Source organism: Mus caroli, chromosome 2 (genome assembly GCF_900094665.2).
Source record: "Mus caroli chromosome 2, CAROLI_EIJ_v1.1, whole genome shotgun sequence".
Classification (NCBI taxonomy): Eukaryota; Metazoa; Chordata; class Mammalia; order Rodentia; family Muridae; genus Mus; species Mus caroli.
This window is the reverse complement of record NC_034571.1, coordinates 67,689,541-67,714,737: the sequence shown is the minus strand read 5'-3', so window position 1 is coordinate 67,714,737 and position 25,197 is coordinate 67,689,541. Positions and strand designations below refer to the sequence as shown.

Here is a 25,197-nt window from a genome sequence, read left to right as displayed (position 1 = left end):
AGTACAGGGGAACACCAGGGCCAAAAAATGGGAATGGGTGGGTAGGGAAGTGAGGGGGAGGGTGTGGGGGACTTTTGGGATAGCATTGGAAATGTAATTGAGGAAAATACGTAATAAAGAAAATATTAAAAAAAAAATACTTGACCCTTTTTTAAAAATAGCAAGCTATTGTCTGTTAAAAACAATGCTTTACTGCCAGATTGAGCAAGTTGTAGGAGAAAATACTACCAACTAAAGTTATAGCAAATAATTTGTATGCCTAATATTGATCTGGGAGTGGATATCATGCCAGTCTACACTAACTACATTCCGCTTGTATTTGAGCTCCAACAACCTTATACAGTAGATACTGTTACCACTCCCTTTGGAAAAAGAAAACACGTACATAGGGAATTACTGAAGATGACCAGAGTTTCTAGCACCGGGTAGTGTTAGGATCGAAACCTAAGACGCTCGTCCGCAGAGCCCACTCATTCTCTCACAGCCGTGTCATCCAGTGACAGCGGCAGACCGTCAGGAGTGCTGCCAAGGTAACAGGACCTGAAAATATGTACCATGCCAACCTGGTCCTGTCCTGCACCTTTTGTCAGTAAAGCTTTATTATTGTTGGACAACTCACCTTATACACACAGTTGGCGAAGTGATCCAGCAGCTAGAGCATCTGTTCTTCTCCAGAGAACCCAAGCTCAGTTCCTAACTCCCATGTGTCCTGGCTCCTGTGGGCATCTGCACATACAAGGTATACACACAGAGAGATTTAAACAAAATTTGAGATTAAGATATTTACCATAACACAATTAGGAAGTGCAACTGAAAAGAACATAAAAAATGTATATTATGGACTTACCTCTGAAACTTTTCCAATTTAACAGCCTTTACAGAGACAAACATTAAAATAGTTTATCTGTTTCTATGTGGAAAATATGTCTTTACTCACTTTTTGAGACATCTGCTTTCAGGCTAGAATGTCAACTCAGTGGTTAAGGTATTTGTTACACACACAGAGGACCTGGGTTCAAACCCAGGCCACAGGGCTGCTCTACCATCAAACTGCCCCCAGCCCATGCTTGGAACTACATGCGAATTCACTGTATTCATTACATTCTCAATAAGGATTTGTCTTCCTATTTTATTTTTAGTTAATTTATTTCTGAGATTATAATATAATGACATTGTTTACCCCTTCCTTTTCCTCCCTTCAGAGGTTTCCATTACTCCTCCTTGCTCGCTTTCAAATCATGGCATCATCTTCTCATCTGCCATTAATTGTTACATACGTGTGTGTGTGCATGCCTGCACACACACATTCCTTAGTACATAACACAGACTGTGCAGTTTGTTTCAGTGTATGTTTTCTGGGCTGATTACTTGGTATTAACCAACCGTTGCTCAACTACTTCCATTCTCATCATTAGTAAGGGTTTGCTTTAGAGAACTACTTTAAAAATAGTGATTCAAATGCCGGGTGTGGTGGCGCACGCCTTTAACCCCAGCACTCGGGAGGCAGAGGCAGGTGGATTTCTGAGTTTGAGGCCAGCCTGGTCTACAAAGTGCGTTCCAGGACAGCCAGGGCTACACAGAGAAACCCTGTCTCAAAAAACAAAAAAAAAAAAAAAAAAAAAATAGTGATTCAAGTCTGTCTGACTTTGTGTGTCTCTTTTACAAGTGGATGATTTGTGTATTGCTCTGGGTAATTGCTATTTTACTACATAGCAGTATATTGAAAAGAACATTGTGTGTGTTGTGTGTGTTGTGTGTGTGTGTGTGTGTGTGTGTATGAATGAATGGGAGAGACTGGGAGAAATAACTACCATTAATTAAAAGCTTATTATGTACCTGACTTAGGGGCATTTACATATGTACTTTGTTGTGTTTCATCTTTCTAACAGCCTCATAAGACAAAATACAACCTGTTAGTTAGGACAGCTTAAGACTTAGAGAAGTAAAATAAGAAACCTAGTTAAATATTTGCAACATTTCTTTTAGTTTGATCTCAGGAAATAAAGTATAAAATGTTTTTGCATTATAGCACATTTTAATGCAAAAAACCATGCAAAGAATTTTCTATGTTGCTTAAATTCTACTGAAAATTATACAAAAATTCATATCTGCCAGAGAACACATGTAATTGTGAAATTTAGAAAGAATGGCAACACAGTCTGGTTAGCTTTCTTACAGCCCTTCACCTGTCAGAGTGCTTTTCTTAAAGATCTGTCAAAAGTAAGTGTAATACTATGTCCAGCATACTAAGTTGAACTGTTCTATGATATAATAGGTTCACTTTAAGTGTGATTTTATGCAGTCTTTCTAATTCTGTAAGAAAAGCACACGTGTGTGTATAACATAAGTAAAGTAATTACTCAATGCCCGACCCTGCCTTACGTAGTAAATTCCCCTGAGCCAGTCCTTGCCTAGACAGAATGCTAAGCTGAATCTTACTGTCCTATAGATGTTCAGGACTTACCCAGAATGGCAGCCTTTAGAAAATCTTGCTCTGTCTCCATTTTCACTCATTAAGATTTGTCCCTATACATTTCTAACCAAGTGGAGTTTTGAGACTCTGTCCTGTATATTTTCATTTTTAGTCAGTAGCTATGTTGTATGACTGTATAACCATAAGTAAATCGCCTAATACATTAAATAACTAAATTATGTTACAAGACAGTTCTTAAATAGAGACTGCAGAAGAGAAATCTGTAAGCATACGTTATTATTTGGAAATGGGTGCTCCCCCCAATTATATCTTAAGGAGTTATATAGAACAGTTTACATAACAATTTCTTATATCATAGAGCTTTAAGCTAATTCAGGCCAGATCTATAACAGAGACAAAAGGGAACAAAACAAGAGAATACAGTGATAGCAACCATTTGTTTTCTTTTCTATATTCAGAGATAACATGTGGTTGTCTGCAGCAAGAGCTTTTAAAGGCTATTATAATACAGCTGCAAAACCATATCTGAGTAAATACAGCTTTTGAACTAAATGTGGTTTAGGAATTATGTGTTTTTTTAATTACACAAAGCATGATTATTGTAGTGCTAGGATATTTTATTTCAAATGTTATTAATTAAAGTACGTATGGACTGTCAAATATTTATACTTCACTGTGACTTATTACTTGGACATTTAGAATATATAGCTTCAAAATCACTGAATTAGATTGGCAGATTCTGTAAGCTTCATAAGCTGTGGAAAGTGAAACAAAAGGAAAAGCAAGGCTCGTCTGCGTCCTTAGCCCTGTGCCGGAGGTGTGCGAGTGGCTCAGCTGGGAATCCCTGCCTTCTTACAGGGTATCACTTAGGGACTGTCTTCCCTATGAAATATTTAATAGTAGTGGTTTGCAGTTTTATAGTTTATTTTAGTGGCCTATTGACATCAAGGGTTACTGACTGTTGTCTTAGTGGTTCCTGACAAACAGAAATTATTTTATATTCTAATCCATTTCTGACAGAAGATATAAAGTTTTGACAAATACGTATGGCACAGCAAGTGTCCAATTCTAAAGAGCAAAATAAATGCAAACCACCATTATGGTGAACGCAAACAGCCTGAAAGCAAGTTATCAGCAAGCAAATAATTGTTGAACTGTTATGAATGGAGGAGGCTGTGGAAATGGGGCATGATTGGCTGATGTTACATGTGTCCTTGATTACCTTCCTTGTGCTTTTATCCTAATAAGTGACATTCTTTGTATTCCCTGGGATGGCTAGACAGTCTGACACTGAAGAAGAATAAATATTGCATGTGGTACACATTAAGCTGTCATCCAAGACAGCATTTATAAAAAGTAACTGGAGAAATTCATAAGAAATTCTGCAGTGCTACAGTTTCCTGGCTCCAGTCATAATTGTCAAAGTTCCTGACACATCCAGGTCTGAGAAATGATGTAGGTTTACAGTGGCTTGGTGCATGAATAATTATCATGGATTTGTGTTCTCACAGTGCCTTGGGATGTTAGTGTTTCTTCCCCAGAATGTTACATTTTCTGACCATCTTTATTTTAGGAAATGTCTGTACACTGGTGATAGTATCCTATACTCCAGCTTTGGTGAGAGGGTTTTTTGGTAATTTGTGTATTTAAAGACAGAATGAGAGTTTTTAAATGTTTGTTTTTAATCTTAGAAAATATTGCTTGCTTGTGTTTAATGCTAGCAAGTGACCTTGAAAATAGTATTTTTATTTTTTTCTCCAGCAACATTGGAAAACCTTCAAACAATCCAAATAAATACCATTTTTAGACTAACCCCCCCAAAGCCTCAAGTCACTACTTGATGTTTCATTTAAAAAAGAAATTGTATGCTTTTATTCCCATACTTTTGTTGTTCTAGTGTAGTTCCTTGAGGCTGGCAGCACTTTATTTATACCAGTCACTGTTTTCTCTTACAATAGCCTTTCAGAAGGAGACATAACAGTGCCTTGAAGTAATCAGACCTAGCTAGCAGTAGTAAGTTAGTGCTCCAGCGGACTATATCTTCATCAAGCAATATGTATCTCCGTTTCATCTCTCTCTGTGCATAGTTATCTAAAGGACGGTGATAGAACAAACTTTTAAACACGTATTCCTATAATTTGACACAATTATTCTAAACCATTTAAAATTAAGTAATTAGCATTCTTATTTCATAATCTAATCAAGACTGTAACATTCTATGAGCTGATTACTGCGAAAATATGATTAAGTATAGAATGATTTAGAGCCCACTGCAAACAGGAAAATAACATTATCCTTAGTGAGTTTTACATTTGCAGCCTTTGTGTTAGGTAGTGTATGTAACAGTTGTGTCTTGTGGTACTTTTTAAATTTAACTATTAATTTGGGGGATTTTTTTTTCTTTTTTTTTTTTAGAATATCCTTGATACTTTGAAATCTAAAGCATCTATTTGTATTGAAGAAACTTTTCTCCAAGTATAACACTTCTTGACGTTACCTATGGCTTTTAACTCTCTAGGCCACTACAGAGCACAAAATATTTGCCCAACTGGTAAATTGAACTGTAAGTCCCACTGTGGGAAATTGCTTTGCTGTGCACCAAACAGCAGTTATCTTAGTAATTGTACCCGAATTCTTTGTGGCTAATAGAGTGTGGATTTCTATTTTAAAAGCAGAAAATTATTTGTCTTAAATGCCTTTAATTGAGAAACACCTAAGTAAAATGAAAGTCAGCAGACTATAATGAGGCATTAAACTGCTCTGTTTTTAATTGTTTGTGCAGAAAAGTGAAATTCTTTTCCCTTTTCGTGTAAAACTGTGTATCTCCGACATTTCACATTCTAAACGGGAGCTCCCAACAAGGAGCTTATCAGAGCAAATTGTCTAGTCCACCCCCTTCCTCACTCAAAACCTAATGACCCTTTATCATCATGGCTTAGATTGCTGGACACAGATGTGAGAAAATACAAGTAATTCGGCTACAGGTAACTACAGTCGCTGCACTGATGTTCTCGGAGAACTGACTGCTGGGAAGATAAAGAGCTTCCCACAGAGCCTGCGACTTTCCGGCAGCAGAGCACATCATGAGCTCATACATGAAGTTTTATTTGCTGAAGACTCACAATAAGATGCATTAGAACATTCAGCAGGGACTCTTCTTAGATGAGCAGAGACAGGCTGGAGGGTTATTAGTTGATGCACCAGTGCATAGCATCACTCTAAAAAAGTTCAACGATATTAATTCTTTCTGTGGACAAGAAGGATTACGGCACAGTGCAGCACTCAAGTTGAATTTTTTTCTCGATATTTATATAATCTACTCAGACTTTAATCACTTCTGTGGGCAGAAGTCTGAGCTTCTTACTGAGGAGTAGTTGTTAGTGGTTTTTAATAGGAAAGTAGAAGAGCAGTTTTTCAGACATTAGCATAAATTACCTTCCGAGGACTAACACATGGCCAGGCTCTCTGCTTTTGTTAGAGTGTGATCACTGAGGTAAACTCAGTTTTCTATTTGCATGCAATTGAGTAATTTGCCTTGAAAGGGACAATCGATGTTTGATAAGGTACTGCACCTGTAGCTGACTTTTTATAATTACTGCTTTGTTATTGGATATGATCATAATGCTTTAAGAAACTACAATGCAAAATGTATCTAATCTTTTTGTGCATGAGATGTTTGTTTTTAGTTTAATGAATTTGATGTGAGTTTACTCGATTGAGGTGAGTCAGAAGAATGAGACTGCTTGAACTCCAGGTGTGGGTTTCTTTTCAAAAACCACTTTCTCATCACAGTCTTCTAAAAGCTAAATCTATTTCAGTAAAAATTATAACTCCAAGGTTAAGGCTGCTCACATTGCATTTATATCTCAAGATGAGTCATATTCCCCAGACCGTTCGTTGAAATTACCAATTTAGTATTGTTAGTAATTGAAAGGTAATCTTCAGCAACCAGTATTGGTTAAGCGGTTTACAGCCAACAAAAGAGGTAGTGCGTATCAGTGCAGCCTGTGTAGTTGGATGTGTTACGTACCTAGCTACAGGTTACTTCTTATGGAGAATACTGAAATGCTTGGAAAGTTACTTGAGCTTGGCTCCTACTCATTTTTCTTGGGAATATTATGATGTGCTGTCACATCATAACTGTCCTTTTGTAAATGGAGCCCCAAAGTTACTCCATATGCCCATGAACTTTAAGGATTAGTTTAGTATTTGGCTTCTAGTATAGAATGACCAGTAAGAAAAGTAAATTTTGTACCAGAAAGTAGAAAAGACAAATTATCTGTACATACTGTTGGTCATTAAAATCCCTGTTATTCTGCTGATAGCAATTAGTGTCACTCCTCCTGGAGATTTGTATCAGTGGTTTTTAGTTTATCTGTATATATCTGAAATATTCATGATGTATGGAATAGATTAAAATAAAATACAGAACATGAAGAATTGTTTGAGGTGGTATTATGCATTAATTCTGTTTTTAGTTTGCTATAAGATCTAAGGGAAAAAATGATATTTGTTTCCATTTAGCAGCAAATAGGAAACACAGAACTCAAAATTCTACAAAGTACATTTCTTACCCACTCCGTGTTTAAAAGGAAAGAGACCAGAGGGGCATGTGCGGCATGAGATTGTTTTGCATTTTTGTTTTTACATCACAGATTAAGTATAATGAAACCCATCTGCAAACAGAGAGCTGCTCATTGGTTTCCTTTCTTCTAAGACTGTGTTTTCTATGGGGGTTTTCCCTCTTCTTCTACAGTTTTTTTTTTAATTTCAACAAGATATACATAAAATTAAAAACCTTGTCTGTTATAAAGTTTTGTTTGAGCTTTTTAAACTGAGTGATTAGCAGAAATAATGACCCTGTCAGCCTTAATCACATTAAAATGTGGTTAACATCATTTAATTTTTTCCACTTAATATGCAAAAATTTCCAGTAGATTTGCAGTGAAGGCCATTGAAATTCCATTAGAACAAGAATAAAAATTTCAGGCATCATTTATTCAGAGAAGAAATAAAGGCCTCGATTGAGAACTGCTGAATCTTTCTATTAGAGACACTATGAATCATTACATTGAACTCTACCTTACATTTTGATAGACCTGTATCTGGCTTTTCAATGGATTGGTAATCATGTTTTCTCACATTTCATAAGGAAAAATCAACTAGAATTGCCTGATTATTTTAAAAATGTCTAAAAGATTACCGAACAGTTGATTTTCATGTTACTTCAACTTGCTTAAATTTTAAATAGAAAGTTATTTGTACTCTAAATTATTTTTAGGCATAAAACAGACTGCAGAGGCAACTTAGAAAATGTATGGATTCTATTTTCAAGTTATATTGGAATATGACCAAATGACAGCAGCTCATGTTCCAGAGTTTATAGCTTATCATTTTTTTTCAAGCTTCAACTGGTACATTAACCTGCATCAGCTGTGCGTTAGGCTGCACTGAGTACAACGAAAGAATGTCCTACTGTTTCTAGAATTATTTACCTTTTATGGTTATTTTTTTATTTAATTGTTGTGTTGTGTTTATAGTGTAAAAGAAGGAAAGCCTAATTTTACTTTAAGCAATACTTTCTACTTAAATTTCATTTGACGTGTTTGATTTACCAGGGTCCTACATTTTATACTGAGCAGAATGTTTTTCCCACTGTAGGAAAAAACTAACTGTTGCCATAGAACACAGTGAATGGAAATGGCGTTCTGGAACCAAGCCTGTTGCTCAGTAATAAAGTGATGATATGATGCTGCACTTTTTATTATTTTTATTTTGTTTCTGAACCATTTGAACCTATCACATAATTACACTCATGTGTACTTTGTAGTAGGAAATACCACTGAAAAAGTACGGGGAGGTAGTCTGAACATGTGCTCCTTACAGTGTCATTTCTTTTGGGTTGCTTCTGTGTCTGTGGAAGTCTAAGAATACTGAATTGTCAGCTTTAGCAAAGCCATAGGCTGGTTCCCAGTGCTTCCTCAAAAGAGGTATTTAGAGTCCTCCTAAGCTCCCTGTCCATCATGGTTTCATGTGTGTTTTCTTTGGAACCTTTATCACAGCAATATGATCTTGCTTAGTTGTCTTGTGTCTATCTCTGAATAGGGGGAGATTGCTTGTTTGTTTTATATTTCCGGTGCTTGGCGATGAACTCAGTAAGTAATGAATGAATGAAAAATGACCAAAACCCCACTGATTTTGGTAGTTTGTTTGTTTGTTTGTTTGTTTGTTTGTTTGTTTGAGACAAGGTCTTGCTATGTAACCATGGGTAGCCTGGAATTCACTGTTATACCTTCTGTCCCTGTCTCTGCCTCTGTCTCAAGTGCTAGAATTAAAGGTATGCGCCACCACACTCAGCCAAAAATCCATTGTTTCTTCCTTTATTTCAACACTTTTTTAAGAGGAATATTTTATTTGCTGTTTGAGAATTTCATACAATGAATTTTGGTCATATTCACCTCCTTTTCCCAATTCCTCCCAGATCCTCCTTCATCTTCCTGATTACCTAACATCATAGTCTCCATTGAAGAAAACTCCACTTGCCCTCTCCCAGGTGGTAGTCAACTGCCAGTAGCTCCCCAGCTAGGTCGAGGGCCTCCTACCCACCTCCCTTCCTCCATGCTGCGACTTTGTCTCTCTTGAGCTTGTGTAGGTCTTATGCATGCTGTCATGATCTCTGCGCTCACATGTGCATCTGCCCTGCTGTGTCCTTGAAGTCAGCCACCACCTCTGGCTCTTTGTGCCCCATCTTTTGAGTAGATCCTCTGAGCTTTGAGGGGAGGGATGTGATGTAGACATATCAACACTCATTCTCAGCCTTCATTAATAAACTGTCTAGATGACTTGGAGTTAGTCTGTTCTGTTTAGATAGATCTAAGGCTTAAAACACAAGGCAAAGTCTATTCTCTCCAGTGAGTCAGAGAGTAATCTTCTCAGCTTTGAGGACCATGTTGTGTCCACTCCAGCTTCTCAGCCTTGTCATTGTAAAGTGAAAGCAGTAATAGACAGCATGGAACCAGCAGACATACCGTTGTTCCAACAAAATTACATTTATAGGTCCTGAAATTTGAGTGAAGATCATGTAATTACTGGCATAAATTATTGTTTTCTTTAAGAAGCCATTTAATAATGTGTTCAAAACAAAACAAAACATTGCCGTGATTTGCTAGCTCCAAGTTACTCCTAGCCATAACTAGCCTTTCTGTCATGCCTGGGATGCTGTGACCCCATTCGTTCATCTACTGAATGGCTTTCTGAATCATCGGCTCCTTCCTTAGACGTTTTCATGAAGCATGTAACCATGACCCTACTTTGCCAGTTTTTTTGGAAAAATTTGTTTTAACCTCACTTGTCTTTTACACTACAGTTCCTTTCCCTATCTGTATTTTCTACCTATGAATTACATAAAATAGATTTTTAAAAATCTATTTTTTAAGCTAGGCAGTGGTGGTGCGTGCCTTTAATCTCAGCATTTGGGAGGGAGGCAGAGGCAGGTAGATGAATCTCTGTGAGTTCAAGGCCGGAATAATCTACAGAGCTAGTTCTAAAATAGCCAAGGCTACACAAGAAACCCTGTCTCAAATATATATATATATATACATATATATATGTATATATATATATGTATATATATATATATACATATATATTTTTTAAATTGTATCTCTAGCAAACATGTATAAACCTTTTCCCCCCCACCATTATTATCTAAACAATATAATTAGTAATATAATATTTATATTAAATTACAAAGATAAGAAACTATCAGTTCAGGGCTGGAAAGATATTCAGCAGTTAAGAGCACTGACTGCTCTTCCAAAGGCCCTGAGTTCAAATCCCAGCAACCACATGGTGACTCACAACCATCCATAATGAGATCTGACGCTCTCTTCTGGTGTGTCTGAAGACAGCTACAGTGTACTTACATATAATAAATAAATCTTTAAAAAAAAAAACTATCAGCTCTTCCCTTTCAAATCAATGTTATTACATCACTGTGTATCTGTATTATTAGTGCTAGTATGCAAAGTACATTGTGGATAAAGGAGTACTTCTGATACTTGTCTCTTTCTCAGAATAAATCAAACTCAAACTTCATGGCATTTTGTTCTGTTTGGCTTTGAGGACAGGGAGAAGGGTCACAAATTGTTGGGAATAAATAAGAGCACAGGCACCTTAGAAAGTGTACAGTTTCTTTCAAGTGAGCATGTGCCTACACTGTGAGGCAGTGACTCCAGCTTTGCACTTTCGGTATGTACTTATACAAAATGGATGTTTTTATTGTCTGTCTAAGACTATGAAGAACAACTTCATTGTAATATCCCCAAACTAGGAACAGCATGTGTACTCATCAGTACAGTAGGTAAGCCATGGGGTCTTAGCTGGGCAGGGACTGCACTCGCTCAGGAGCCAGGGGAATCTCTGTAAGTTCAAGGCCAGCTTGCTCTGCAGAGTGAGTTCCATGTCAGCTGGGGTTACACAGAGAAACCCAGGTGAGAAAAAAATAAAACAAAAACAAACAAAAAGATTGTGGGATTTTTTTTCATATTAAAAACAAAAACATTTATACATTTACTTATCTATGTATGTATTTGTGTTCTGTGGAGGGCAATATAGTGTGTGTGTGGACAACTTGCAGGAGATGTTTTTCTCCTTACAGAGCATGGTTCTGAGAGCATAGAGAGTGGTGGGAACTGCAGGTGGGCCTTAGGAAAACATACTGGAAAGAGAAAATGGTCTGTGTAATTTTTTATGGGACAAGTTGTGTGTGTGTGTATGTATATATGTATATGTATATAATTAATCAAACTGAAGATCTAGGATATTTGCATTTTAAATCTTTGTTAATTCTGCCTCAAATTAAAATAATTTTAAAAAGAAATGTTTCTGTCACATCTGTGTAAATACACAGTCATGCATGGCATAGCAATGGAGACATTCTGAGGAAAGTGTAGCTAGGCAATTTCATTGCTTGCAAACACAGAATGGATTTCTACAAACTGAGAATGTATGATGTATAGTCCTGTGGGTAGATGGGTAACCTTCATGGAGAAAAGACACTGTCTTTGGTTAGCATAATGTCTGACATATAGAATTAACAGTAAATGACAGTGTGGCTGAATATTCTCAGTAGTACTGTGTATGACTGCTGTGTGGTAGGTAGTACACTAAGGTACTGTATTTATTCAAGTCTTCCCGTGCTTTTCTTTCTTACTTTTCCCCTTAAAAACAAAGTGTACTAAATAATGTCGTGTGGCTGTTCAAGAAAATGCTTTGGCCCCAGCCCCGCGTAGTGCTGGGAATTGTTGCTGTCTTCATCTTTACCAAGTAGACATGCAATCATATGTTGCTTTGTTATTGTTTATCGGACCACAAAGGAGAGATGGTATGTTTAATAACTGTAATATAAATTATTAAAAGATGGAAATCTGTTCTGTGCCTCTACTAGGGAGAAAAAAGTTTTAAATGAATTTAAGTTAATTGCATAGCATTTCTCATTTGTTATTATTTTGTTATCATTTTAAGTGGAAATGTTACAGAAAGAGAAATCACCTAAGAATATTCATTTCATTATAATATATCTCAGTACAACGTTTTTTGGCAGTTGCTTTTCAGTTGAGTTAGTGAGAGGCAGTGTAACAGGATAGTAGTGCTGGCTAGTTTTATGTCAGCTTGTCACAAGCTACAGTCATTTGGGAAGAGGGACCTGTACCAAGCTTCTGGTGCATTTTCTTGGATTGGTGTAGGAGGAACCTGCTCACTGTGAGTGCTGTCACCCTGGGAAGGTGGTCCTGGGTGCTAGGTGAAAAGCAGCCTGAACAGGCTATCCAGAGCAAGTCAGGATGCAGCATTCCTCCGTGGCCTGCTTTGAGCTCCTGCTCTGACTTTCCTCAAGGATGAACTATGATGTAGAACTTTAAGGTAAAATAAACCTTAAGTTGCTTTTAGGTAGTCCTGTTTTTATCACAGCATAGAAACCCTAGGACTGTGTAGAGTGACATCTTTGCACCAGGAATGGAAACAGAATAGGATGTAGGAAACCACTCTTGGTGCACAGAATCAGTAGCAGATGGTACTGAGTGATGCTGTATCAGGACATGGAACAAAATCAAGTGAACTTCCTACGGATTTGTCCCAACTCTTTCTTGTATGGTATTTGTAACTCCAGGCTAGTTCTTAAAGCTTCTTTTTAGAAGCTTTAAGAATATTTTTAGGAACATTTTTATTTTAATTATTTTCTGTGCTCACATATAAAGTGAAAGTTTCATGACATTTTCATACATGTGTTGTTATACTTCTTTCTTATTCATCCCTTTCCCCACTGTGGTGGTTTGAATGAAGATGGTCCCCAGGGGCTTATATATTAGTCCACAGGGGATGCACTGTTTAGAAAGGATTAAGAATTGTAGCTTGTTAGAAGAGGTGTGACACTGGGGGTGAGCTTTGTGCTTTAAAAACTCCACCCCGGGCCCAGTGTCTGTCTGCTGCCGGGATGAGAATGTGACGTTCTTGGCTGCTGCTCCAGCACCATGCCTGTCTGCTCCCTACCATGGTGATAATGGACAAACCTCTGAAACTAAGCAAACCTCCAATTAAAGCTTCCTTTTATGAGAACTGCCTTAGCCATGGTGTCTCTTCACTGTACTAGAACATTAACTAGAGCAAGACACACCTATCCTTCCTGCTTCCTCCCCTTCACCACCTCATTTCCCTTCTGCTCCCATGTCACATAGATCCCAGTATCATCTTCTCCCCTTCAGAACTCTTTGAAGATGTCCTCTCCCTCCCATAGTACCCTTTCCACTACCCCCACACACGACCACTTCTAGATACATACACATTTGAATCAAGATCACATGTAATCCTCAAGTGTGTGCACGCTTGCGAGCTCAAGCAGGGCTGGGGGCATGCCTGGCATCCACAGCGGTCAGGAAAGGGCACTGAACCCCCTGGAACTGGAACAACATGGACAGTTACTGAGCTGCCTTGTGGGTTCTGGGAAACAAAATTGAGTCCCATACTAGAAAAACAAATATTCTTAATTCATGAGTCTTCTCCCCAGCTGGGATTTTTGATGTGGTTGAGTGAGTGGGATGGTGTAGAAACCAGCTAACCACTGGAACCTGGGCTTGCTGGTAAGCCTGGCCAAGTAGCCAAGAAGCCCTGGGATCCGTCTGTCTACCTTTCAACACTGGGATTACAAGAGTGCACCATCACAGACGCCTGGCTTTTTAAATGAGTACTGAGGCATTTTGTTTCTTCTGTTTTGAAACTGTTGTGAGTGGAATTTCTTTCCTGATTTCCTTTTTTTTTTGTTTATTTATTTATTTATTTATTATTATATGTAAGTACACTGTAGCTGTCTTCAGATGCACCAGAAGAGAGCATCAGATCTCATCACAGGTGGTTGTGAGCCACCATGTGGTTGCTGGGAATTGAACTCAGGACCTTCAGAAGAGCAGTCAGTGCTCTTACCTGTTGAGCCACCTCTCCATCCCCCTGATTTCCTTTTTTATTAATTCATTATTTGGGGGATTAGAAAGAGGGCTCAGTGGCTAAGAACACTGGCTGTTCTTCCAAATGGCCTGGGTTCAATTCCAGCACGTACATGGCTGCTCACAGCTGTCTATAATTCCAGGTCCAGGGGATGTGACACCCTCACACAGACATACATGCAGACAAACACCAATGCACATAAAATAAGAAATATAAATAAATAAATCATAAAACCTTTTTAAAAGTTCATTACTTTTTTTCATTAGAAAAAAAAGGTGTTATTTTTATGATTTTGGGTCTTTTGAGACAGGGTCTCATGTAGCTCAGACTAACCTCAAGCATTATGTAACTGAAGATGGCACAACCCCCAAGTCTTGTTCAGCACACTTGACCTGCATTTTTTTTTTTTTACTTTATCTGCATTTATTTTATGCTGAATTTATCCCCGTGCCATGAGTTTTTGTTTCTTCGGTTTCTTCTGGGATATCTTTTTCTTCTGTGCAGCCTCCCCTTCTGGCTTTGGAACGATCTGTTCCTTCTCAGTGAGGATCATCTCAATGTGTCAGGGGGAGCTCATGTATGGGTTAATCCGGCCATGAGCTCTGTAGGTTTGTTGGCGAATCTTAGGTGACTTGTTCACCTGGATGTGCTCAGTGACTAGAGAATCTACATCTAAACCATTAAGGTCAGCATTACTCTCTGCATTTTTAAGCATGTGCAGCAAAAATTCAGCCCTTTTTTTTGGCCACCATCCCTGTGTCCAGCCCCACTGTTTGGCCTGGGCACACCTACCGACTCCACCATTATACTGCTGGAATGGCACACATTGCTTCTTTAAAGTGGCATCCTTCAGATACTTGGTAGCTTTGCGGATATGCATACCCTTGATGGCCTGGACAGTTCTAAAAGTGAACATGAAGGTTTGAACCTCTTGATTTGTATGATTTTGTGGGGTTTTCTGGGTCAAGAGAGTAGCGAACCATCTTCACAGGTCACCTCTGACTGCTTACAGGAAGAGAGAGTGACCTGCATTTTTTAAGAAATAGCTTAATTCTGCATTTGTCTATGCAGCAGAAAAAAACAAAGGAGTAAAAAAATGCTTTTGAAGTTGATAGTGCTGTGACTTGCCTTCTCAAATAAACCTGATTATTATCAGGTCACAAGTAGATATGAGACAGATATGCAAGAAATTGTGTTCTGAAAAAACAAAGCCATCCTTTCTTTATAAGAAGTAATGCCTACTATGCGTTAAGGATTTCCATTTTGTCAGAGTGTATGTACTTTCTCATTTAATCTTGGCATCTGTTCTGTGAAGCAGATAGATGTCTGTCTGTCTACATGAGCTGAGGTTTCAGAAGGCTCCCCGAGGTAACCAGCATGGCTTCTCTGTCTAGCCCTGCTCTGCAGCTACATATTGTATACTTCTCCTCTGCAAACTGACTCTTACTGTGAAGAGACTCCATGATCACAGCAACTCTTATAAAAGAAAGCATTTCATTAGGGCTTATTTACAGTCTTAGAAGTTTAGTGCATTGTTGTCTTGGTGGGGAGCATGGTGATACATAGGCAGGCATGATGATAGAGAGTAGCTGAGAGTTCTACATTGGGATCCTCAGACAGCAGGTAGGTTGGGGGGAGGAGAGAGACACCCGCCATTGGGCCTGGCTTGAGTTTCAAAATTCCTCCCCAAGTAGCACACTTCCACCAACAAGGCCACACTTCTTCTGACCTCTCTAGCACCAGGCATGCACATGGTGCATAGACTTAAATGCAGGCAGAACTCTAGTACAAATAAAATAAAATTTTAGGGAAAAAAATAAATTTTCATTTTATTTATAAATTCTTATTTTTTATTTAGTATCTCCAATAAAACAGATAAACTATAAACTAAGACCTTTGGTAACTAGGATTCTTCTATGTATTTCCCAATGATTTTTTTCTTTTGTCACAATTTTTCGTTACATACCAGTTGGTACTGTACATGTACATATGTACTAAATGAAGACAAAAGTTCCTATTTGAGACTAACTCATCTTTCAGAAGCAACTGAATGTTGTATCACAAGCTGCACTGTTGTGTCTACTGTTTATGGAGCTCCTAGATGACCCATTGTCAGTAGAGGGTGTGCATGTGTGGGTCAGAGTGAGGAACCATCTTAGTGGTTGACTTAGGGAATCTCAGGGAAAGAATACTCAGTTATTTTTCCTTTAGTTTTCCTTACTTTATTCCTGGCCCCATAAAATTCTAGCTTGTTTTTGTTTAATTTATTATTATTATTACTGCTGCTGCTGCTTTTCATATCTAACCTCGGTGTTTTAAGTATGTAATTGAGAGGATCACTACATTTGTTGGTTCAATTCTCTGTGTGCTGCTTCCCCTCTCTATACCTCAGGTACCTTACTGCCCCTGTCCTAAACTTAGCATGCTTTTTTGCAGTTTCTTGCATATTTTTTGTCCATGCTCCCTACATTTGTTTCTCAAAGTTGTATTCACCAAGCTCTGGCATAATGTTTGTTTATTATACATAATTGTTCAACATATATTTCTATTTTCAACTAGCCACCTTTCTTTCTATACAGATTCATTAGGCAAGCTCTCTTAGAAGTGTGAACCTGGTTAAAAACAGTTCCCACTCTTTACCTGTGGGCAATCTAACAGTATTTTTAACTCTCCAGTAACTAGAGTGACCCACGCCACTGATACTAGAGGCTCGGTTATGAAAGTACACTTTATCACTAATTTGGCCTACAAAGGTAGATGTTATTTTTGTAGTAGGCAACTAGACTGAGGGTCAGAAACCTTAAATGATGTTCCCAGGATCCCATAGTTACTATGTAGTTGAACTATAATTTGAACTGCCATTTGCCTTCCTTCAGATCTGTGGCGTTCTTGTTGACAGGACTGTACTGTTTCCACGTGAAGTCCAACATAGAATCATAATATGGAGCTCCTATAACTTTTTTAAATCTTCGGAGCAGTTTTGTCTACTTTTAGGATTTTTTAAAATCTATCTCGTATGTATGTATGTGAATTATACACATATAATCTACAAACTCACAATTCTCTCTGAAAGTACATGGTTTATTGAAGTTTTGGTGTTCTCACAATGTTTCGCCATCCAGACAGTTTGATAGCACTGAAAAGAAGCCCATGCCCATCAGCAAGCGATTCCCATCACCTTTTCCAGTGCTGCCTGCGGCCGCTCACCTACTCTCTGCCTATTTGAACTCAGCTAGTAAGCCTAGTTCATGTTATTGGAATCATACATTATGTTGCTCATTTTACTTAGTATACTGTTTCAGTCAGTATTCATCTGTATTGTGGCATGTATTAAAATAATTCATTTCTCTTGTTGTCTAATAATACTGTTTCTTCTAGGTGTGCTCCTTGTTGTTCTCAAAGCTTTTATTTGTATTCTCCTCCTAGCTGTGAGGTCGTGGCTCATGAAGGTTTCAGTTTATGTTCTTGTAATAACTAGTGTTGATGGTATTTGCATTGCTAGTTGTTGTGTATATATGCTCCTTGGAGAAATGTCTATTCAGTCTCATGCCTGTATTTGTTCAGGTTCTGTCTTTTATTGTTAAATTATAACAATAAAAGTTCTTTGTATATCCTAGCACTGTACTTCTTTGAAAGGTTGGAGAGGTTTAATCAGGGGCAACAGAGCTGAAAATAGTTTTATCCTATATAAGGTTATACCATAGTTGGAAAATTTCTTATAACTAACAGGGTATTTTAGTTTCATCGTATAAATATGGGTTTCATAACTCATGACAACTGTGATTGTAGAACTGATCTATAGGTAATATTTAAAATTAGAGTATAATATTGCAAACAAAATACAGACTCAGTAGTGCCTCTCACACACCACAGAACAAAGTTTTAAAAATTCTTACTTTGATAGATTATAACTTTAGATAATTTTTAAATCCCACTATTTCACGGGTTGTAGACAAACTATTTTGAGAAACACCCCTAAGTCTCAAAATGTGCTTTTCTGAGGGTCACTAATGATCAACACAGATCGTAACTTCAGGACTGTAGAGTGGAGGAAGCCCTGAGAAAGTGTGTGCTGTTGGGATGGGCGTGGCCACCAAGTACTGCAGGAAAAGTGGCAGAGCATCAGCATGCTCCACAAGGCTTAGTGACATGGCAAAGCCATTGTACAGGGTCTGAGTGTGGCTGTTGATAGTTTATGCAGAAAATGCCCACCTTAGCTTTCTCTCTCTGAGTGTTGACTAAGACTGCTCCTACAAAATTAGCTAAGCCTAGCTACCTGATCCAGCTTTATCCCAGAAACCCTCCTCGCTATTGATCTGTATGTAATAATCCGACCTCTTTCTTCAGCTGTATGCAATAACCCCACTTCCTATTATATATACATTGACAGTCTATAATAATCATGCTAAGCCCTCTGGAGTGCTGAGGTTTCTCAGTCCAGGAGCCCGGTCCACCTGAACCCAGTTTTTCTGTACAGTGCCCCAGTCAGCCCATCACTGAAGTCCATGCAAAGCACACAGCCGGTAACCAACTGTTCCTTCTGATACGTGCGCAGTGAGAGAATATGGTTAGTAACTTGATGATTCCAACTGCAGACATAGACTAGGAATGGATTTGACCCTGCTGTTCTACTTCTCTTGTTGTTGTTTGGGGGTTTGTGTTTGTTTGTTTTTGAGACAGGGTTTCTCTGTGTAGCGCTGACTGTCCTGGAACTTGCTTTGTAGACCAGGCTGGCCTTGAACTCAGAAGTTTGCCTGTCCCTTCCTACTGAGTGCCAGGATTAAAGGCATGTACTGCCTGGCCTATTCTAGTATAAAATAAAGGCCAACATCTTTTTTTATTAAGTCATAACGAGGCAAAAATTACAGGGTAAGACTTAACAAAACTACTAACAAAATGAAAAGAAATAAAAAGGAATTAGGTGCAGGAAAATCAGTGAGCACATGGAGGGACTGGAAGCAAGGTACAGAAATAGTGGCGTAAGCTTTCTGAATCTAAGCTTGAGAGGCACATCGCCATTAGCACCACACCGTGTCTTCATCCTCGCCTTGCTCGGCCTCTTCCTCATCCTTGAACCACGCCAGCTCTTTGTTCTTCTTCTGTCTTCATCGCCATCCCTTCCAGCTCCACATTCATCTTGTCTTCACAGAGGTACCGCTCTGCTCTCTTCTGATGGTTTTGTTCTTCATCTCAGTAGAGATGAGGATGGCACGTCTTGTTTGTTTCTCTACATTAGTTTTCATTTCTCCTAGGCTTTCCAGTGGAGAATCTACTTTTGTGTTTTGTCTGGACCAGCTCAGTCTAAATGGTCTGAAGGTTATTGCTTTCAACTTTCCAGACTTGGAAGAAGATCCTCTTCTTAAAATTGGAGCACTCTGGCTCTTCAAGAGGTTTCCCAATATACAGTGGCATTTAGAGGGCACACTGTGTAAGCCATAGGAGCAGGAAGAGGAAGAGCCTGTGTAGCGTAATGATACAGTTTTACATAATAATCTTGCTAAAAGCCAGGCTCGATCTAATAGAGATTGGTACTTCTCTGCTATGGATTTTCTCACAACTGCTTTTCCTTGATTCACATTTGTCTCTATAGACAGGTATCTAAAAGGCTGTCCTTCCTGTTTGACCAGCCCAGGCATATCTCATAAACGTACTCACTAAAGGTCAAAGCTCTCATGAGCAAAGAAGAAACCTCTAGTTGAGCATACTTCTAGAAGATTGCCACCTCGAAAGTGTTGGGATTCCAGTAACATACACAGGAATTCACGAGTGAGTGTCTGTCTTATCGGTAGTATTGTTTTGATCACCTTAGATAAGGGGAGAGAGAGAAGAAAAGAGATTCTGTTTCTAACTCTCCTACTTAAAGGCTCTCTATGGACAAACTTAGGAAGTTGACAACATAGACAACTGTTTAGTCTTCATCTTTTCACAAAGTGGCTCTAAGGATCTGTTTTTGTTGATAGAGCCTCAAGCAATTAGTTAACCTGTTCTGCTGTGATTTTCACTTAACATTCTAGCTGGAAAACAAACCTACCTCCAATTATAGCTTAATATTTTCTAAGCATTAATTTTTCAGAAGATAGCTAAATAAAATCTGTAGGAATTATGTATCCTTCAGAATATTATTTTAGTTGTTCATGTGTGTGCATGTGTTTGCACATGTATGTATATGTAGTTGACTGTACCAGTGTATCACTATGAAAGTCAAAGGAAGATATATCTTGTGCGACTCTCCTGCCTTGAGAAAGGGTCTCTTCATTGACCCTGGAACTCATTGTATTTTGGCTCCTGTGATCTTCTTGTGTACACTACCACACCACCCTGGCTGGTGCTAACAGTCACATGGCTTTTAGATGGGTGCTAGGGATCCAGACTCAGGCCCCACCCCCATTCTTGAACACAGAGTACTTTCATCTACAGAGCATCTCCTCAGCTCTTACTCTTTTCTTTTCTTTTCTTTTTTCTTAGAAAAAAGTTTAATTAATTTCTATTGATTGGTTCACCCACATTTATTGAAGATCTTGTGATAGGCACTTTTCCAGGTGATGTTAACGATAACTAATGAAATATTCAAAATTTTCCTGGCTTTAATAACTGTACAAATGGATCCAACAATGCTGGATATAAGAATAAATTATCAAGGGCACAGTGTAAGTGCAGTAAAGAGAAATAAGTCAAGGTGTGGGTGTAGAGGGTGGCAGAAAGGGGAAAGAGGCTATTTTAAAAGATGCTGGGAAAGTGCACTTGAGCAGAAATGGGAAAGAAGTGCTTGAAGATGTCAGTGCTGTCTCCTCCATACCCCAGGCTCAGGCCTGGCTCAACAGAGGTTTCCATCTGAAGGAGTTCATTCATCAGTGAACTTCAGAATGGTTTAATATTTAATATTAGACAGCCCTGGAGTCACTCAACTGTTTAGAAGGTGAGTAGCCCTTAATGAAAATGCTTGAGACCCAAACTCTCAAGGTGCTTTTAGATTTCAGAGTTTTTCAGATTTGTTATATTTGTAGAAACTGATTAAACATCCCTAATCCAAAATCTAAAGTGCTCGTCGTCCTGAAACTTTCTGAGCATCATGGAACTCAAAAGGTTTGGATATCAGAGCCTGATATGACTATTTTAATATCCATTGTGTGCCAGGTACTGTGCTTAGGTAGAGGTGGCAAGACACAAAGACCCAGTTCTAACCTTAAGTGTTTCCTAACCTTGCCTATGGTACATGTCTGATCTCAGTTACTCAAGAAGTTCAAGTGCTGCTTGGGAAACTTAATAAGACCAGGTCTCAAAAAAGAAAGGGCTTATAATATAACTCAGTGGTAAATTGTGTGTTTATTTATTGCAATGAAGCCTTTTGTTCAATTCCTTCTAAGGGTGTGGGGGCATCTGAAGCCAAGTTTGATGGCATACACTTGTAATCCCAGCACTTGGGAGGGGAGGATCACAAGTTTGATACCAACCTGGGCTGCATAACAAGACCTTGCCCCTCTCCTCAATCGTTTTTCTATAGTGGGAGACAAGGAAAGGGGCAAAATAAATGGTGAGCTAGCTCTTACTCACATGGAAACTTGTTGAAAGGAGGAATATCTCTTAAAGAATACATTAAAATTACTCTGCTTCAGAGTCCTGTAGTCACTTGAATAAGGGGAATTCCTTAGGAAGCAGCAGTATCAGGGCGCTGACCAGCACACATGAGTACTGTCCTGATAGAGGAAGACCAAACATAGTTTGTATCTTGAGAGAGTTCCTTCAGTGGTCTTGTGCTGTCAAGACCAAGTATCAAGTCACCCCCCTTCACATGATAGTTTCTAGTGTGCCTAAGTGGTGAGATCCCAATCAGTGACACCCCCCCCCCTCAGAGAACGACTTTTCTGTTTTCAAGAGCTTTATGAATATTTTGAAACCTTGTCTTGAAGCTCTCTGGTTGGCTTTTCTAGGAGTGTGAGAGTGTGTGTGTGTGTGTGTGTATGTGTGTGTGTATGTATGTATGTATGTATGTATGTATGTATGTGCACGCGCTTGTGTGTACTCAGAAGTCAGAGCTTTGACCGGCTAGAGTTGATTTGAATTTACTGTGGTATTTTCTGTTTGCTTACTAACTGCTAGGAACTTTGTAAAATTATGTGCAGGTGTATATGCCTATCTGTGGTTATGTGCCAGTGTGTGCAAGTGCCCTTGGAGGCCAGTGGCTTTGGGTCCCCAGAGCTGATGTTACGGAGAGTTGTGAGCTGCACGGTGTGGGTACTCGGAGCCAAACTCCAGTTCTCCAGAAGAGCAGCAAGTCTATTAACCACAAAACCATCGAAGAACTTTTTTTAATGTAGCCTTTTTGCTAAACTAAGAAACTACTTTCAAACATCAGTTACAAGGCCATCACAAACTTTTTAAGTTTATTGAGGGATAGCTGAATCCTGGAGTCATAGTGAAGTCAAAGGCTTAGGATAAGCATATTCTAATTTTTTCTGCTTGCTTTTTATAGTTGCCTGCTGATCCTAACACCTTTAATTTATTTGATTATTGTGATAGCCTTCTAGTTGTTCGTAGAGTCAAAGGGCCTATTATCCTTGAAAAGGGAATCAAAATGGACTTTTATTTGCTGCAAAATGAACACCGATTTCTATAGAATTTGTTGATTTAAATTAACATGCACAAGCATACACACATGAAGTCTTAGGAAACAATTTGTAGCAGTATTCCTTTTGTTTCACCAAATGAAATCGCTTTGGCTGAAATCACTACTAAAAGAATCTGGACCCAAAAGCTAATGTACTGCAGATGTTGTTCCAGGTATTGAGGCTCTTAGGAGATGAAAGGCATATAATTGTGTCTCAACAGAGGACAGACTGCTCACCATCCCTGTGTCTGAATGGGGTCATCATTTTAACTGTGAATCTGAAACGTGCTTGACATGCCATGGGCTTCAGACAGAACACTTTTCTTAGACTTCTTGAAGTACCAGTGACTGTTTCTGTTTTGGTTTTGAACCCAGGAGACAGATCAGCAGGAATTCACCTGTCATTCCTGTGCTGTGCTGGGATGGCTGTTGGTCTGGCTGCCTTGTTTGTTGCTCTACATCGTCTCATACATTGGATTAAATGCTCTTATTTTCAAATCCTTAGTTTCAGTGCTACTGAAAATGTAGTATGACATGGATGTCATATTAAAATGCAGATTCTGCCTTCTCAACATGCCACTTAAGTGATGGAGTCACAATTGTCATTGTTACCCTTACAGCCCCATAAAGTCCGGCCACAACATCAAAACTTCCTATGACAACATGAGACCCTCTTTAAGAAGAGGATGTGAGTTTTCAGGCACTATGTAGACTTTTTCTATGCCCTGGTCAAAACTAGAATTTACTTTCTATTTCTTCTTTCTTCCTCCCTACCATTTTTCAAACTAAAGACTTCAATTACATAGTAGTAGTAGTAGTTTTTTCAATGCTAAAACTCAAACCCAAAGAGTCACACGTGCTAGGCTAGAAAATTAGTTCTACCACTAATTTTCATACTTTTCTTTTGAGCTAGGCATTCACTCTGTTGCCCAAGTTGGCCCTGAACTCCTGCTTCAGCCTCCCGAGTACCATGAGTTACAGACCCGTGTCACCAGGCTCAGTTACAGACTTCCTTGGCAGCCTCCATTTGCTTACCAAGTCATCCTTGAGTAATTTTACTTAGATAGAAGTTTTGGGAAAGCTAATGTCTGAATCTCTAGAGCTAAGTCTTTAACTTTAAAAGTCACATGTCATAAATACATAACACATTTCAAATTTTTATATTGCTTGTACAAATCAGATTGCAGACCCAGTGTGTTGTCTTTTGTTTAAAAATATTGCATAGGAAAATAACTTCACCTTTTAATAATGGCCCTTGTCTTTTTCTGGCTTTAGAACACCAGTAAAAAGCCTTTTTGCAGTGGTCCTGTCTGAGCGTGGAAGGGACAGTCTTGTGTGAAGGCATGCTTTGGGACTCTGAGATGAGTAAGAGCAGTAATAGAAGCTGCAGGTGGGCGCCGGGATGACCTCCATGTTTGCCAGTGCCTGCGTGAGCAGCACCTCCGTGCTGAGGGTACCTGGAGCTGGCAGAGCCCTGGCCACACGAGTCGCTGCACTCTCCTTTCTAACAGCAGCGTTTTCTGATTGTTGGCCTGGGTTCTCACTACCATTATTTTGTGTCAGAAGTAGGGTGTTATCTTTTTTTAAAAGACATAAGTTCATAAACAAACTATATGAGGCAGTGGTTTTTCAACCTTCCTAATGCTGCAGCCCTTAATACGGATCCTCATGTCGTGGTGACCCCCACACCATGAAATTACTGTCATTGCGACTTCGTAACTATAATGAACCATAATGTAGATACCTGATATGTTGCCCCTGTAGGTTGGGAACCCATAGGTTGAGGCACTAGTATGAGTGATTGTTACATTTTTTTTTAAATTAAATAAACTTTGATATTGTGACGTATAATAAGAAATTTAGGAAGTTCTGGTGTTCAGCAAAGATGTGATAATTGGCAATATAATTTGGCTGGGCTGATCTCAGGTATTTTCAGAAAATACAATCTGAATTTGAATGGGCTGGAGGGAGTTGAAAAGCTACAGGGATCTGAGTTCTAGAAAAGAAGATAAAATCCTTACTAAAATATGCTAGAGAAGACTATCTCAGGAACGTTTCAAGTTGCAAGAATTTTACTTTAATGGAAACTATCAAATAATATGATTGAGACCCTCCTATTCCTCTATTTTAAGGAAAAGCATTGTTTGTGAGTCCTCCATTTGGACATATAAAGAGTATCTCAGTACTCCATGTTTAAATAAGTTTCTTAATGTTGGCATTAAGAATAGCTTGGGCCAGGCACAGTGGTGTGTTTAATCCCAGCTTAGGAGGCAAAGACCTCTTGTGAGTTCAAGGCCAGCCTAGTCTAGATAGCAAGTTCCAGCACGGCCAAACCTGAGGCTGTGGTGTTAGAGCACTGTGAAATGAGTGTGTAGTCTAGAGTTTTCAGTCACAGAGTGGCGTGTGCTCACAACACTACTACTCAGGAAGGTGAGGAAGGAGAATCTCAAGTTTAAGGCCAGCCCTAAGTATATATATACTTTCATCCTGTATAAAATAAAGGGACGAGTAGGAGTGTTTTGTTGGTTTTAGAGCACACAGAAGAACTTGAAGATGAAAACTGGGACTCAAAGTGCAATCTGCAAATTCATCTGGAATAACAAAAAACCTAGGATAGCAAAAACTCTTCTCAAGGATAAAAGAACCTCTGGTGGAATCACCA

At 38.8% G+C, this 25,197-nt stretch overlaps 1 protein-coding gene and 1 pseudogene across 2 annotated transcripts in view; one reads left to right on the top strand and one right to left on the bottom strand.

The window, feature by feature from the left end:
- The window catches only part of Ola1 (Obg like ATPase 1), a 124,768-nt gene that overhangs the window by 85,500 nt on the left and 14,071 nt on the right, over positions 1–25,197 (top strand). The gene's annotated exons all lie outside the window — the stretch shown is intronic.
- On the bottom strand, positions 14,370–14,913 carry LOC110289330 (annotated as a pseudogene).